Raw genomic sequence first — 17,840 nt, 5'->3', positions numbered from 1 at the left:
CCAGCATGGCTTCTTTGAGAGAGTCGATGCTTTTGCCGAGAGAGTAGAAGATTCGTCTCTATTTCTCTTTAGCCCAACGAAGCTGTCGCCGGTGACCGTGTCTGTCGCGGCCTCCGAGGTGGTCTCAACCGTTTTGATGGTGGTGCCGCCGGAGTAGGCACAATGCGAGCTTCTCTTGACGTGACAGAGAACTCGTCTCTCGAAGCCGCCGGACGAACACATTTCGAACTCGTACATCGTCCACCCGGAGTTCTTCCGCCGACCATCGTTGAAAGAAAGGCAGCTCTTTCGCCCGACCACCATCTCGCGCCCGCCGACCATGGACTTAACGGTTTCTTGCTTTTTGTACAGAGTCCAAGAACCGCTGCCGGCCTTTCGATCGACGCGCGAGCCGCCGCTGTTCTTGGGCTTGCGCTCCGCAAAGAAATAGCCCTCCTGCCGATCGCTGCCGAGAAGATTCCACGGCTCGGTGCCGTAGACGTCCGCGAAGGCGACAGCGCGGCCAGGGAGCGGTGCGCCGGCGACCCAGTTGGCGAGGTAGTCAACCAAGAGTTCCTCCGCCGTGGGAAGGAACCTGTAGCCGCTCGGTACGAGGTCGATGGGCTCCATGGATGGACGACCAAAGACGGTTTCTTGACTAGGGGAGGAGAGGAAATCAACGAGGAGGAGAATGGAGCAGAGGAGAGGCGAGAGGCGCAGGGGCGAGAAGACGGAGTGAGAGTGGGAGAGGCGTGCGATATATATATGTAGGCAATGGGCGCGCAGAGTGATTCTTGAAGCGTGTTTCCTGTTCTGGATTCCGAATCCCCAAATTAATTATATTTATAAGATTTTAGCGTCATATTATATATTTAATTTGAAATTAACTTTCGCACGTGCTCATCTTCTTTGTGTCTCCAAATCCACCGAGCCCTTCTCCCCGTTCGATCTGTCTCTGCTCGGGAACGGAGGTGAGCATTTTGTCCGAAACACCTCATTTTTCAGCGTAATGCATGGATTTTAGGGCTGATTTTGAGTTTTCTTCGATCGATTTCAGGTTGGTTCGATGATCGCGAAGACGGAGGAGGTATGTGAGCTGCTTCCTCCAGTATTGCCTTGTGGTTTGAGGGTGGGAGCTGACGGAACCAATCAGAGGGACGAGGAGGGTGATCATTTGCCCCTGTATGCCAACGAGGTCCGTCGCATGTTGATTTCGATCTGGAACGCATTGATCCATCGAAAATCCAAATGCATATTGTTTTGAATCCGAGGCCTATAATGACGTGCGCGTACATAATAATCTCTCGGTCCTTCGCGACCCAGCGACGCAATCGGGAATCCAAAGACGCGTAGGAGGAGGAATAGAGAGCGCGATGTGTCTGCAGGTGATGAGAACAACATCGCCACTTGATTTATGATCCTCTTTTCCTGTTGTTGTGTTCTATTTTGCTAATTTTTCCCCTTTTTTTGGGGATGTGGTGACCTAATCTTAGAGCTCTGACTGTGCGTGTATGTTAGTCATAATGATCTTATTTTGCTTAGAACATCTGCAGTTCTTTGGCTGGTTATTCTTCGATTTGAACCTTTCAAGCTGTTGTATGGAGCCATATGCTGACATTCATGTAGTTTCATGGATCTGGAGAGCATGAATGCATGAGGCCCCTTTCTCAGTTAAGATCAGAGGCTTCCTTGATCATTTGGTGAAGGGTTGATTTAGTAGTTAGTGTCTGATCGATTTGTACAGTGATTAGCTTCTTGAGACTAGAAAGAATCTTTATGTCACCCCCTTTATTTTCTTTGTCGATATTGTTGGTTGAGTCCTTTTGAACTCTTCCATGGCCTAAGCCTCATAATGAAGGCAAGAACATGGCGATGGAAGGATAGGTAAGATGCATTGATCATATTACATGATGCAGAAGTGCGTCAGAAATGATCCGTTTGACTTTTGATGGGCCAAGAGACGTCTGATATTGAGTATTTTGTTGACCATAACTATAGATCTCACTCTTAAATTCTATCACAATTTGGAAAGTGTAGCTAAAATTGTAGCTATGTGAAATTTGAAGCATCAGGGACTTTTGTTTTTAATTTTGGGTGATTAGTAGTCTTTGATTTGTATTTGTGAATGGAAATGATTTGTATTTTATAATTAGATCGGGGTTGCTTTGACAATTTCTTATAAGTAGAGTTGATCTTTTTAGATGATAAATTATATATCTTTCCTTGCAAAAGCTTGAAGAAGCCATATCGTGAAGGATGGAGTTTTAGTGTTCAGTCTGGTGAACGAGATTGATTTCACAAAGACCAGAGGAAGCTTGCGTCTGTTTAAAATCGTGCAATACACTAGAGATGCATGTTTTGAAAATCTATACATATGATGGATCAAAGACATGGTTAAAAATCTAGTGAGCTTCAGAGACAATCTTCCAACACTCTAGATGCTTGGTAAACAAACTTGTATGGATCTGTATAACTCTTTGCCTCACCCTCAAAGATATACATTCATTACCTTTAACATGGAGAGCTTATTTTGAAGCTGCTTCAAAAATCTATTTGATAATGTTTCAATGTCTATTATCAGTTCTTCTACTTGTGTACCTGTTGGTAGATCTCATGCGCTCCTAATCTAGTTTTGGTTCTTGTAAGTAATACAATTTCTGATGTACTCTACAAGAACTCTAATAACATTTATTGGTCCGATTCGAAGTTGCATATCTGTATGCATAAGAGAAACTCGAATTTAGATTCTTTTCATCAATTTATATTTCATTGGGATCATAATTATAGTTGGAGCATCTTTGCAAGAGCATCCATCATCATTCAATTTTAAACTTTGGTATCCAATGAAAAATAGAGACATAATTTCATTTTTGTTATATTTATCGGTATCTTAATTTTATCAGATACGGCGAGGCTTAAACTCTTCACATATTTGTGAATAATTACTACAATGAGGAAGAAAAACCATAACGACTGAAATTAGTGGCCCTAAAGTAATAAATATAATTGCTAGAATCTGCCATCAATTTTCCTCAGTTGATGTTCATGTTATGTGTGCATGTGTGCACACATGAGAAGAAATAACTTTTTCTAAATGATACTCTATTGCACACTTATTTTTGGACGGGAAAGAAAAAACATTTCTCAGAAGAGGAAATGAAAAAAAAAAAAAAGAAGTCTTGGTCTTCTGCTCACCATTTCTTCCAAATAGTTGAATTGAAAAGATGGGCTTATGTTTTGTGTTATTGTTATTAATTATCATTTCTTCTTATTTATGTCATTGAGGCTGTTCGGTCATTCATTTTTTTTTCAGTTTTACTCCGCAGATGACATTTGTTATAAGTAGTCTATAAGTATTAAGATTGTTTCTTTATCTGCTTCCTAGTTTCTGATTGGTCGAGTCCCTCGAGGTTACACTAAGACGCTGATTGGATCCTGATCCCCACTAGAAGTCTGCCGGAGACTTCCGTTTCACGTGCTGAGGGTGTCGCGTGACTCGTTAGTAAAATAGTGGGAGCATATTAAGATAGAAGTCCATATCTTGATAGTTTATTTCTTGCAAAATCTGCATGTTATTCATTTTTGCTACATCTTTATTTTCAGAAAATGTCGCTTTCAAATCCCTTACGTGGCATACTTGATGTCAACCGCCTCACTGGTCCAAATTATACGGATTGGCTCCGTAACTTGAGAATTGTTCTCACAGCGGAGAAAATCGTGTACGTCCTTGATACAGTGATGCCTACGCCCGAAGAAGGGGCAAGCGAGGATGAGATCGCTCGCTACGTGAAGTACATTGATGACTCCACTCTTGCTCAGTGCTATATGTTGGGCTCTATGACTCCAGAGTTACAGAGACAACATGAAAAGATGGATGCCAGATCCATTCTCCTACATGTCCGTAAATTGTTTGAGGAACAGGGAAGGACTCAACGATATGAGATATCCAAGAGCCTTTTCCGCGCTAGGATGACTGAGGGGACACCGGTTCAAAACCATGTCCTAAAGATGATTGAGTGGATAGAGAAACTCACAGGTCTAGGAATGGTCCTAGAGGATAACTTGTGTGTGGACATTGTGCTTCAGTCCCTACCAGATTCCTTTTCACAGTTCATAATGAACTTTAATATGAACAAGCTTGAGGTGACTCTCCCAGAGCTCCTCAATATGTTAAGGGAGGCAGAGAGTACTATTAAGAAAGAGAAGCCAGTTCTCTACACTGGTGAGACCAGAAAGAAAAGGAAAGCAGAAAGGTCCCTTAAGAAGGGAAAGGGCAAGGGCAAACAAGGTAAAGCAAAGGTTGCTAAGAAAGACCCAACAAAGGACAAAGGCCAGTGCTTCCACTGTGGTAAAGATGGGCACTGGAAGAGAAACTGCAAAGAGTACCTTGCAGAAAGGGCGAAACAAAAGCTTGATGAAGCTTCAGGTACATTCATGATCGGTCTCCATTTGTCAGACTCTTATGATAACACATGGGTATTAGATACCGGTAGTGCTTATCATATATGTAATTCGTTGCAGGTTCTGGCAAGGCCTAAGAGACTAGAGAGAGGCGAGATGGACCTCAAGATGGGTAATGGAGCAAAAGTTGCTGTTTTAGCTGTTGGCGAGGTCGCCCTACATCTGCCTAGTGGAGCTTTTATTGCATTAGATGCATGTTATTTTGTTCCTTCTATTATCAAAAACATTATCTCCATTTCATGTTTAACAGTTAGTGGATATAAATTTGTTTTTGAGAACAATGGTTGTTCGATATTATTAGATGATAAGATCATCACGAAAGGAACATTGCATAATGGTTTATTTATGTTAGACACCACTCCACATATCATGAATATAAATATGTCCAAAAGGAAACGAGATGAGTTGAACAGTGCATACCTGTGGCATTGTAGGCTAGGTCACATCCATGAAAGAAGGATTCAAAAGTTGCTAAATGATGGATATCTAGATCCATTCGACTATGTGTCATATGCAACTTGTGAGCCTTGCATTCGTGGAAAACTGACCAACTCTCCATTTAGTGGAACTGGAGAGAGAGCCACTGAGTTGTTGGAACTCATACATAGTGATGTATGTGGACCCATGTCAACTCATGCCATTGGAGGTTACTCCTACTTCATTACATTTACTGATGATTTCTCAAGGTATGGATATGTGTACTTAATGAAGTACAAGTCCGAGGCCTTTGAGAAATTCAGAGAGTATAAGAATGAGGTGGAGAACCAGACTGGAAAGAGTATCAAAACTCTTCGATCAGATCGAGGAGGTGAGTACTTAAGTACAGAGTTTACTCACTTCCTCAAGGACCATGGGATATTATCCCAATGGACACCTCCTTATACACCTCAGCTCAATGGTGTCTCTGAAAGGAGAAATCGTACATTATTAGATATGGTACGGTCCATGATGAGTTTCGCTGACCTACCCATCTCATTCTGGGGATATGCCCTAGAAACCGCAGCTTACCTTCTGAACAGAGTTCCAACTAAGTCGGTGGTGTCTACACCATATGAGATATGGAAAGGGAAGAAGCCTGATCTTAAAGTAGTTAAGATTTGGGGCTGCTCTGCCCATGTTAAAAGACACAACCCCGATAAGTTAGAATCAAGGACAGGGCGATGTAAATTTGTGGGATACCCCAAGGAAACTTGTGGGTATTACTTCTATCATCTCGAGAACCAAAAGGTCTTTGTAGCTAAGAGAGCAGTGTTCCTTGAGAAGGAACACATTCTTGACGGAGACAGTGGGAGAATGATAGAATTGAGCGAGGTTGGAGAACCAAGCTCAAGCACCACTCTACAGCCCGAGTCTGTTCAGGTATCTAATACACAAGTTTCAACTTTACGCAGGTCTGATAGAGTATCCCATCCTCCTGAGAGATATGTGGGACATATTAGAGCAGAGGATGTAGAGGATATTGATCCTCAGACCTACGAGGAGGCTATTATGAGTATAGACTCCGGGAAGTGGAAAGAAGCCATGAATTCTGAGATGGATTCTATGTACTCCAATAAGGTTTGGAACCTAGTTGATGCACCCGAAGGTATTGTACCCATCGGTTGCAAGTGGATCTTTAAGAAAAAGATCGGAGTAGATGGAAAGGTAGAGACCTATAAAGCAAGGCTAGTGGCTAAGGGGTATCGTCAAAGGCAAGGTGTTGACTACGACGAAACTTTCTCACCCGTAGCAATGCTAAAATCCATCAGAATTCTATTGGCTATTGCAGCACACTATGATTATGAGATCTGACAGATGGATGTGAAAACCGCATTCCTCAATGGGAACCTGGAGGAGGAGGTGTATATGATGCAACCTGAGGGATTCGTGTCCAAGAACTGCCCAGATAAGGTGTGTAGGTTGCTTAGATCCATTTATGGACTAAAGCAAGCTTCCCGAAGTTGGAACATAAGATTTGATGAGGCAATCAGATCTTATGACTTCGTTAAGAACGAAGATGAGCCTTGTGTATACAGAAAGGTAAGTGGGAGCGCTATCACCTTTTTGGTGTTATATGTGGATGACATCCTCATCATTGGGAATGACGTAGGAATGCTATCCACAGTAAAGACTTGGTTATCTAGACACTTCTCCATGAAGGACTTAGGAGAAGCATCTTATATCTTGGGGATTAGAATCTATAGAGATAGATCCAAAAGGATGCTTGGCTTGTCCCAGTCCAGGTACATAGAAACTATTGTCAAAAGGTTTGGCATGGAAAATTCCAAAAGAGGTCTCATACCGATGAGACATGGGATATCGCTTTCTACGAGTATGTCCCCAAAGACTCCAGAAGAAAGGGCGAACATGGATATGATACCTTATGCCTCAGCAATAGGGTCTATCATGTATGCCATGCTATGTACTAGGCCTGATATAGCGCATGCTCTGAGTGTCACGAGCAGGTATCAGGCGAATCCAAGCTTGGAGCACTGGAAAGCAGTAAAGTGTATCCTTAAGTACTTGAGAAGGACTAAGGATCTTTTACTAGTATATGGAGGTAATAGCCTTAAGGTTGAAGGCTACACTGACTCAAGTTTTCAGTCTGATGTCGATGATAGCAAGTCGAATTCAGGGTATGTGTACACCTTGAATGGAGGAGCAGTGTGCTAGAAGAGTTCCAAGCAAGATACCACTGCTGACTCGACCACAGAGGCGGAGTACATTGCTGCATCAGATGCAGCAAAGGAGGGAGTCTGGTTGAAGAAGTTCATCACAGATTTGGGAGTCGTGCCGGATAGTGAGGAGCCGATTTCCCTATATTGCGACAACAACGGGGCAATTGCTCAAGCGAAGGAACCTAGGTCTCATCAGAAATCTAAGCATGTTCTGAGGAGGTTCCACCTTATCAGAGAGATCGTGACCCGAGGAGATGTAGCAGTGGAAAAAGTTCCATCCGAAGATAACATTGCAGATCCACTAACAAAGCCATTGTCTCAGATTGTCTTTGAGCGTCACAGGGGTCTGATGGGGATCAGACACATAGGTGATTGGCTTTAGGTCAAGTGGGAGATTGCTAGTCATAAGTGCCCAGCAAGCCAATCACGTGAGTGATGGCACGTGTGACTTGATACAGAATCTTTTTGCTTATTATATTTTTTGGCGTATATCACTTTATAACTATTGCATAAATGCATATGTATTGTGATGTCCTTGGATTTGTGCAATGGGAATCGGATCGTGATGAGATCACGATAATGAGATCGATTCACCTTTAAACACATATCCTAAATAATCCCAGTCATAGGTTACTCGAGAGGGACATCGTGATAACCGGATAGACTGGTGTGCTGTATACCCGTCCATATGATGGATGCAGCTGGTCTTATAGCTGCTCGTGTAGGGACACTAGGGATACAGTACAGGTGCTCATTGGAGAATGAGTTCACTGATTGATCCGCTTACGGAATGCTGGATGGTTGATGATGCCTTATTGTCAGACAACGATTCCGTAGTCCTAGTGGTGTATCTGGTTCTTAGACTTGAGACACCAAGGATGTCCTGTATGAGTGCTCCACTCTTTGATACCAGACTTATAGGTTTGGCTGTTCCCAGATCTAGTACAGCTGGTCATTGGGAGTGGTAGTCGACCTTACGAGGGCTATTGAGTGTCGATAGAAGATCATCCACTCTCGGTATCATGAGAGGAATATCCCATGTGTTCTTGCTCAGACAAATCCCTGGCCAGGGTCATTCGGGTTGAGAGAGAAAGAGTTCTCCGGGAGAATCCGATTAGAGCGAGACTCAAGTAGAAACCGTATGGGTCTGACAGCACCATGCTCGATATACGGTCTCTGGGATATTAGATGGATGAGGGACTATAGGTACATGGTAACTGAGGACAGACAGGTCCAATGGATTGGATTCCCCTGTATCGTCTGGGGACTACGGCGTAGTGGCCTAGTACTTCCGTAGTCGATGAGTCGAGTGAATTATTACAGAGATAATAATTCACTTAGTTAGAAGAAGTTCTGACAGGTATGACTCACGGCCAGCTCGATATTGGGCCTAGAGGGTCACACACATATGGTAGGCATTGCGATGAGTAGAGGTTCGGATATGAGATATCCGACGGAGCCCTTGTCTTATTGGATGCAGATCCAATACCCACTAGGGAAAGGACCCATTAGGGTTTTGACACGGGATCTCTATAAATAGGAGGGATTCACAGCCTCATAGGTTAGAGTCTTTGCTTGCCCTTCCTATTCTCCTCTCCCTCTCCACCTCAGAGTAGGCCTGGAGTTTTGAGGAGCGTCGTCGCAACCCTGCTGTGTGGATCACCGCTAGAGAGGAGGACGCTTGACCTCCTTCACCCTCTCCTGAGGATCTGCAAGGAAACAGGGATATACGATCTCCCTAGGTAACACAATCTCTATACGCAGTTTTGTGTTTTGCGGATTTTGCGCACCAATCTTCGCACGACGACGAACATCTTTTTGGGAATCGGGGATTTTTGTTTTCTTGTTCTTCCGCTGCGCATATGATGTCGCCCCCCATGATTTCCCAACAGTATATTCAATATGAGGGATCGAGCCAAATGGGAAGCTTGGAAGGCTGTTGAAGGTTTACAAAATCCACTTGACAAATCTTATATATATAAATATTAATAAATAAATATAATTTGTTGGATAAAATTTATTTCTTATTTAATATTAGTAAAATTGACAGGGGAGGAAGCCAAAGGAGGAGGCTATGAGTGACTACCTCACCAAGGTTAAACAGCTGCTCGAGACAGCAGCTACTGTTGCTTATGCTACTTTGTCACACCTTGCTCTATGTAGTACCATGTAAGTTGTTACCTTCTATCTTGAACTTGAATCTTCTAGTGGATGTGTTAGTTATGGATTTCATCTCCTTTGTGTCTAACAATTGACACTATCTGAAATCTAATGCAGTATCTTATCATTTCATTAGTGTTTCATTCGAGTTAAGATGCAATGCGGATGTCAAGTTTTTAGGTCAGCAAAGCTAAGTGTGGGCATGTTGAATGTGTTAGGATCGAGAGCACTAAGAGGGGGGGGTGAATTAGTGCAGCGGAAATCTTACAGCGATTAAAAACCAAAAGCTGCGTTCGTTCAATAAAAAAAAACTATTATGATGCAAAAGCTAATTCTCAGTTTGTATCTAAGTGCAGTTTGCGTCTAAGCGCAGATTGCGTCTAAGCGCAGTTTGCGTCTAAACACAGTTTGCGTCTAAGCGCAGTTTGCGTCTAAACATAGTTTGCGTCTAAGCGCAGTTTTACGTCTAAGCGCAGTTTACGTCTAAACTCAGATTTACGTCTAAACGCAGTTTTACGTCTAAACTCAGATTTATGTCTAAACGCTGTTTTACGTCTAGACGCAGATTTACGTCTAAACTTTGAAACTCGTTTGTATACTCGCAGAAAGCAGTATGCAGTTGAAATCAAGACGTAAACGTGAACTGAGAACTGATGATTGTGAGAGGAAAGCCGATTTACGTCTAAATGCAGTTTTACGTCTAAATGTTGAAACTCGTTCGTAAAATTGTAGAGGACAGTTTGCAGTTATCAATAGGATCAAAATGTAAGTGTAAACTGCAAAGAAACTCTTTCGTAAAAGCACCGAAGACAGTTCTGCAGAATCAAACGTAAACGTAAACTGTAATGTACGAAAATACGAATTTACGTCTGAATGCAGATTCGGAAGAACAGCACTTAGAACTTGTTCGTGAAAGCGCAGAGAGCAGTAGTAATGGAGGAGGTTTGCAGTAATGATAAAGTGCTCAAAAATAAACGCAAACCAGAGATTTAGAGTGGTTCGGTCAGCCTTGACCTACTCCACTTTTGGCTTCCTCCACCGACGAGGTTGCCGACGTCAACTAGGGGCCTTCCTTCAATAGGCGAAGGCCAAACTTCCCTTTTACAGTTTCTCTCCTTTTGACAGGCTCAGGAGACAACCTTTACAGACCTTTCTCTCCTCACTTTACAACTGAAAACTTGAAGAACAGAAGGAGGAGACTTAAAGGCTTTACAACACTTTTGAGCTCTTAGAATCACAGAAAAGATCAAGATTTCGGTGTAGGTCTGTATCTTTTCAGTGCTGAATGGGTGGGGTATTTATAGGCCCCAACCCAATTCAAATTTCGAGCTCAAAACGATCAAATCCCGGAATTCCGGGATCAGGCGGTTGCACCTCTTGACTGGAGAGGTGGCACCGCCTGGCAGAGCTCGAAGTCTGAGCTCAGGCGGTTGCACCTCTCGACTGGAGAGGTGGCACCGCCTGGCAGAGCTCGAAGACTGAGCTCGGACGGTTCCACCTTCTCTGTCAGGGGTGGTTGCACCTTCCTGCCAGAGCTCAAAGACCGAGCTCAGGCGGTGCATCTCCTGACCAGAGAAGTTTCTCTTCTCTGCCAGAGGTGGTTGCACCTCTCTGCCAGAGGTGGTTGCACCTCTCTGCCAGAGGTGGTTGCACCACTCTGCCAGAGCTCGAAGACCGAGCTCAGGCGGTGCATCTCCTGTCCAGAGAGGTTGCAGCTCTCTGCTAGAGCTCGAAGACCGAGCTCGGTGGTTGCATCGCCTGCCAGAGCTCGGAACTTGAGCTCTGGCGGTGCTACCTCTCGACAGAGGAGGTTGCACCGCCCAGTCTCGCTTGGAGACTGAGCCCTGGGCGGTTGCACCTCTTGGCTGGGGCGGTTGCACCGCCCAGTCTCGCTGGGAGACTTAGCCTGGGCGGTGGCACCTCCCTGCCTGGGCGGTTGCACCTCCCACAGCTACTTGGGTTCGAATGGGTTGAACCATTCGACCCAACTTGAGTTCTTCAGGGGCCCAATTGCCCCAGGATTAAGCTAATGGGATCACCTCCCATTTCTAACTTAATCACCGTGCTAACTACGATTAAATCTAAGACAATTTCTGCAGCTTTGCTTCGGTACGTCAATCGCTTCTTCCGGCGAGTTTCCGGCGAACTTCCGTCGATCATCCGATGAACCCTCGGTGATGCTTCTGCGGACTTCCGGCAAACTCCTGGACTTTGCGACGATCCACTTGGCGAGTTCCGACGAGCTTCGCTTGGCAAGCTTCTGGACTTCTCGGATCTGTTCTCGCAGAACCTCCGACGACCGTCCGTACTTCCGTCGAACTCTCGAACTCCCAACGTGATCATGAACTTGACTCCGGCGCAACTCCTGCTGCTTGTCTATCTTTCATCGTAGTTAATCCTGCACACTTAAAACAAAACTTCGATCGAGACAATTAATCCTAAGCAATTAACCAAGTTGTCCGGCATGTCATTGGTCCCTCGACGCTTCGTCTGATTCTTCGGCGCATCGTCCTCTCCTGCGGCCTATTGCCCAATCGGCCAGTTGACTCCGCAACTCCGATATCCTTGGCACAATACCCGCTCTACTTGGCCCGATGCCCGAGTCCACGGCCCGAAGCCTTCTGTCGATACGTCGACCGATCCACCGGCCCGACGTCCAATCTTCTGACATGTTCCTCCGGCACAACATGATTTTCCTGCTTTAATTGTCTCATCCTGATCAAAGCATCCTGCGTCACTCAAAACGCAGATTAAATCATAAACATATATCAAGTAGTTTCATCATCAAAATACGAGATTCAACAATCTCCCCCTTTTTGATGATGACAACCACTTGATGACGGAGTTAAACTTAACTCCCGGAGTTTAAACAAACTCCCCCTATCAATATGCCATATTGATAGAACCTTGAATTCAACCTGAATTCAAGTCATTGCAATATTCATCATGAATACTTGCAACACGTCAACATGAACATATGCATAAACTTATGCATCACATGTCATGTCATCAACATACTTCTCCCCCTTTGTCATCAACAAAAAGGAGAAGTACCACAATCAAGTGTTTGTGATATTGGTTCAATTCATTGCATGAAAAACATAGTATCAAGTTTTATCATAATGCAATCTTTGGAGCTAGAAGATTTAGCAAGTATTTCATCATGCTTAGAACATTCATGCTATCAAGTTTTAGATATGCAAGTTTTATAGCATATAAGATAGCAAGTTCTACATCATGTAAGCTAGCAAATTAGAGATGTTCAAGAAGGCAACTCTTGCTTCTTGAAAATTTTGCTCACTTTGCTAGATGCGCAAGTTAGCATTTTTGCCTCTTTTGAGATAGCAACTTTTTGCTTCTCTTTAGACCAACAAGCTAGCAATTTTTACGATATACAAGTTTCACAATATATAAGCTAGCAAAAATTTCGAAAGCAAATACAAGATAGCTTTCTTGTGTAAGCTCATGATTCTTGCTTCCTATTGCAATTGTGCAAATTGCAAGTTTTGCTTCAACTAAGATATTCAAGATAGTGATGTTCAAGAAGACAATTTTTCTTCTTGAAATGAGCAAGTTAGCAATCTTTGCTACTTAAGATAGGCAAGCAAGCAGTCAAGTTTTTGCATCTTCTTGACTTGTACAAGCTAGCTATCTCCCCCTTTGTCATTGTAAAAAAGGAAGAGAGAATACAGTTTTGTACTTCTTTTTTCCTTTTACAATGATTTCAAAATCATGACAAAGGATGAATAATCAAGTTATGAATGTCAAGACAATTTTTCATCATGAATATTTTATCATTGCATGCATCATTATCATAAGTTGAAGTATTACATGCATGATATCATATCACCATTCATAATTACATTAATGTTTCAATATAGCAATTTCTTCTCAAAATGTGTAACTTGGCACTCATAGCATTTTAGATCATGATTTACATCATATGCAATACATCACATCATAATTAGAAAGCAAGTATTGCATGCATAATTGCACATCATAAATGTTTCATATCATGATGGTATCAATTTTGTCAAATTATATCCTACCATGCATGATCAAAACTTCTCCCCATTTTATCATTGAAAACAAGAAGAAAGTAGGGGGTAGAGCATAAAAGTATTAAATATTTTAATCATTTCAAGGCATCATAGATCAAGTTATGATTCGTGATTCATCATAAAGCAAGTTAGTTTTCAATCATCACATAAGGCATTTAAGGAATTTTTGAAACATAGGAGAATGATTAATTTAAGCATACAATGTTTCAATCCAATTCAAGTCATGAATATCAATGCTTTCATATTGTGAGTATCAATTCATGAATACCACAGGATATTATTTGTGACTTCAATTTTGCAAGATCAAGATTATGATTCAAATCAAATCATTAACTTGAAATTCATAATCAAGTCATTAAAATTAATTTCGAGATTCACAAAATATCATGAAATCATTAATCTCGATCAGATGGGAAAAGCATTTTCTTTTTAAGTGATTCTTTTAATGCATCATAAAAAAAAAAAACTCATTCATAATTCAAGTGATTTACAAGATATCATAAATGAATTTATCACTTGTATTTCATCAAAATCGAGAACTCTAGAGATAGAAAATGATTGAAGCATTTAACATGATTGATGCATGATTCATATTTAAAGTGTATCTTATATCGTAAATACGAATCAAGCATTTGTCAAATCTGAAATCATCCTCAAAATTACATTCAATAAATTCATGTATGACAAGCATAGATTTATTGAAAAATCAATAAGATAGAGGATTACATTTCAAGTGTTCATCAATTGTAGCATTTTATCATGTGGTAAGATATCAATGCGTAAAACTGTGAAGCAAGATTTTGTTTGATATCTTGATACAGGGCATATAGCAATGATAGCAATCATATATTTCTTGGTGATGCAAGCATGGGATAATCATAGCATAGTGTTTATAGCATCAATTCATATATTTCTCCCCTTTTTTAAGTGTTTCATCTTAAGTGATCGATTTCATGTTAGCATGCCCTTTCATTTATGTCAAATGAAAACATGCATCAACGTTTAGGATCGTAAAATGAATTTCATCATAAAACCATCAATCACAAAAATCATCATGTATATCTCATGCATGAAATTGTCAATCGAAATATTTAATTTCATCATTATGCATTTCTTCAAATCAAACATGATCTTTAATCAAAATCGAGAAATAACAATGGAAATTAACGTAATGCACATTATTACTTCTTAACCATGATTTCATATTTTCAATCAAGATCATTTTATTTGTTTATCATAAAATATGCAATATTATCATTTTTGAAATTACTTAGTATGATCATAATAATTTTTTTTTTTTTTTTTTACATGTAATTTTTAAGAAAATTAATTCTAAACTAAAAGAGAAAGATACATCATGAAAGCATCAAGTAATTTCAAAATAAATTAGGGGGATTTCGATTACCTCATCATTGTAGGCTGTTAAGGCGTAGTTTGCCGCCTTGCTTTTGTTGACTTTCTCTTCTTCGGAGGAGCTCGATTCATCCCAGTTTTTGTTCTTCTTCTTGCGTTTAAAGCAAGTAGTTTGATTCTTTTTGCTTTTTAATTTTCGTTTCATTTGTAGTTTAAGTTCACTATCACTTGAGCTTATGCTCGAGTGGTCTTCAAATGTTCTATGTCCCAAATCCTTCCTGTTCTTTGGAAGGTGGTTCTCAAGTTCTTCACGTGCATTGCACGTCATTTCATATGTGATCAATGAACCAATTAGTTCTTCAAGTGGAAATTGGTTCAAGTTTTTCGATTCTTGAATAGCAGTTACTTTTGAATCCCAAGTTTTAGAAAGTGAGCGCAAAACTTTGTTAACGAGTTCAAAATCCGAAAAGCTTTTACCAAGTGAATTTAAACCATTGACGACATCCGTAAAACGGGTGTACATGTCAACAATGGTTTCGCTTGGTTTCATATGAAAAAGCTCGAAATCATGCAGTAAAATATTAACTTTCGAGTCTTTGACTCTACTAGTTCCCTCATGCGTGATTTCAAGAGTGCGCCAAATATCGAAAGCCGTTTCGCACAAAGAAACCCGATTGAACTCATTTTTGTCCAAAGCGCAAAATAAGGCATTCATAGCCTTTGCGTTTAAAGAAAAATACTTCTTCTCTAAATCCGACCATTCGTTCGTCGGTTTAGAGGGAAGTTGAAAACCATTTTCAACGATATTCCATAAATCCAGATTTAGAGAAATCAAGAAAACTCTCATTCGAGTTTTCCAGTAAGTGTAGTCCAATCCGTTAAAGAACGGTGGACGAAAGACCGAAAAGCCCTCTTGAAGAGCCATTTCTCTCGGGTGTAAATCCGAAATGAGAGATACCCCGCTCTGATACCAATTGTTAGGATCGAGAGCACTAAGAGGGGGGGGTGAATTAGTGCAGCGGAAATCTTACAGCGATTAAAAACCAAAAGCTGCGTTCGTTCAATAAAAAAAAACTATTATGATGCAAAAGCTAATTCTCAGTTTGTATCTAAGTGCAGTTTGCGTCTAAGCGCAGATTGCGTCTAAGCGCAGTTTGCGTCTAAACACAGTTTGCGTCTAAGCGCAGTTTGCGTCTAAACATAGTTTGCGTCTAAGCGCAGTTTTACGTCTAAGCGCAGTTTACGTCTAAACTCATATTTACGTCTAAACGCAGTTTTACGTCTAAACTCAGATTTACGTCTAAACGCTGTTTTACGTCTAGATGCAGATTTACGTCTAAACTTTGAAACTCGTTTGTATACTCGCAGAAAGCAGTATGCAGTTGAAATCAAGACGTAAACGTGAACTGAGAACTGATGATTGTGAGAGGAAAGCCGATTTACGTCTAAATGCAGTTTTACGGTAGAAAATTTTTCAATGAAACTTTTCTGATGACGGCAGCAAAATGATTGTTACAGTCAAAATTTTGATTAAGTCATGAAGTCATTGCAATTGGATTCTTGGTTGTCTTCATTTATAACCTTTGCCAATGCCTGTGTATTTTTGCTGCAACTTCAAGCATTATGATTTTGTTGCTGCTGCATGGTTGACTGCAGTAGGAATTTGTCTCATACACATGTTGAAAGCATCAAGAACAAATTTAGTCAAACTGTGTTCTTACCTTTTTTATTTGTTTGAATCCAAACTCTCTTTTTCAAGTATCTTGCCTTCTTGATCACCTCTCTGGATGCTGATGAGCTTAAACTCTGCAATAAGAATAATTTGGCTTGGCTATGTTTAAATGCTTGAGGAGAGGGAAAAACTCAAAATATCTTTCTTTTTCTTCTATTTTGCTTTATTTCTACATCACTAGTGCCACATGATGAAGGAGATGACTTTTTGTTCTTCCTATTTGATACTTCTGTCCCTGAATTCTTTCTACATCTCTAGTGCGGCATGATTACTTTAATAGAGCTTGGTTTCCTCGCAATGCTCATATAGATACTTGCCTATTGACAACTTCAACTAGAAATGCTTGTCTGGTCGGTTGTACCTAAATGCTTCGAATTTTTTATTGTACTAACCTTGTTTGTGCTAAAATTTAGATGGATAAATTTATTACTTTCTAAACAGTAATAAAAACACAGATATACCTGGAGAAATATATATATATATTCAAGTGCTTAATGATCCATTTTAACTGACCTTTTGCTTTTAAAAATGTCAGGTCGTCCTCGATATCGAAGTAAAGATCATGCAGGACTAGGATCCTAAAAGAAAGCAGGGCACCATGACTCCTTTGCCAGATCATGTTATAATTCATGCCTCAAAGGAGGAAGAGGAGTTACATTCCAAAAGAATTTGAATGCTACAACCTTTGCAAAAGGAATTAGGATTACATTTCTTCTTCATAAGCTTCCGGCATGTAACAAGACAAAGTTCTTCTGATTTATGCACTTGAACTAGTCATAGATTAACATGAGGGAAGATTGGGAGTCCTTGGGCCCATATCTTAGTTTGTTCCAATCTTCTCAGGAGTGTTATTTGTTCTTATCATTTGTTTTGAAAACCGACGTGGTTACTCCCACAAATTTTTACTGTTTTATAGACTTGATATTAATTATTTGAATTCGTATGTAACTTCCAAAGCTGGAATAGTAGACTCAGATTGGTTGTTTAAATTCATTCAAAATTCTGAATATGTAATTTAGATGTAATTTGACAATTTTTTCGAGTCGTAAGATGAATGGTATGTTCTTCTATCTCAATTGTCTTGTATTTCTAAACGGTGGCTTATCAGGACTAGTTGTTGATACTAGATGAATTTAACATGATGCAGACGTTGTTCTCGCTCACTATTGAAATCACATTTTTGGAGAGAATGCATTTCCTACTATGATATGTGTGTTTAATCTTTTGCATATCAGTTAGAATTTTTTTGGCCATTGTCAATTGCTTCAAACCTTGGAATTTTTTTATCGATTCAGTGATTAAAGGTTTTGTTTTCGATAGTATCGATTCAGTGATTAAAGGTTTTTAACGATGGATTGACTTGCAGCAGCTTTGTTATTTGTTTCTGTTGTTGTTGTGGACTTCACTCGGAAACAAAAAAGTTGGAACATGTTTCCA

General features: G+C 40.7%; 1 long non-coding RNA gene across 1 annotated transcript; it reads left to right on the top strand.

Annotated features, from left to right (window-relative positions):
• The first annotated feature begins 989 nt into the window (after positions 1-989).
• Positions 990-17,316, top strand: LOC135617356 (uncharacterized). The gene is made up of 2 exons (XR_010488709.1): positions 990-1,364; positions 16,939-17,316. It is a non-coding gene; the product is annotated as an uncharacterized LOC135617356 (long non-coding RNA).
• The last annotated feature ends 524 nt before the right edge of the window (positions 17,317-17,840 follow it).

The sequence above is a fragment of the Musa acuminata genome, chromosome BXJ2-7, assembly GCF_036884655.1.
Source record: "Musa acuminata AAA Group cultivar baxijiao chromosome BXJ2-7, Cavendish_Baxijiao_AAA, whole genome shotgun sequence".
Classification (NCBI taxonomy): Eukaryota; Viridiplantae; Streptophyta; class Magnoliopsida; order Zingiberales; family Musaceae; genus Musa; species Musa acuminata.
The sequence above is the reverse complement of the archived record's forward strand: the minus strand, read 5'-3'. Positions and strand labels throughout refer to the sequence as shown.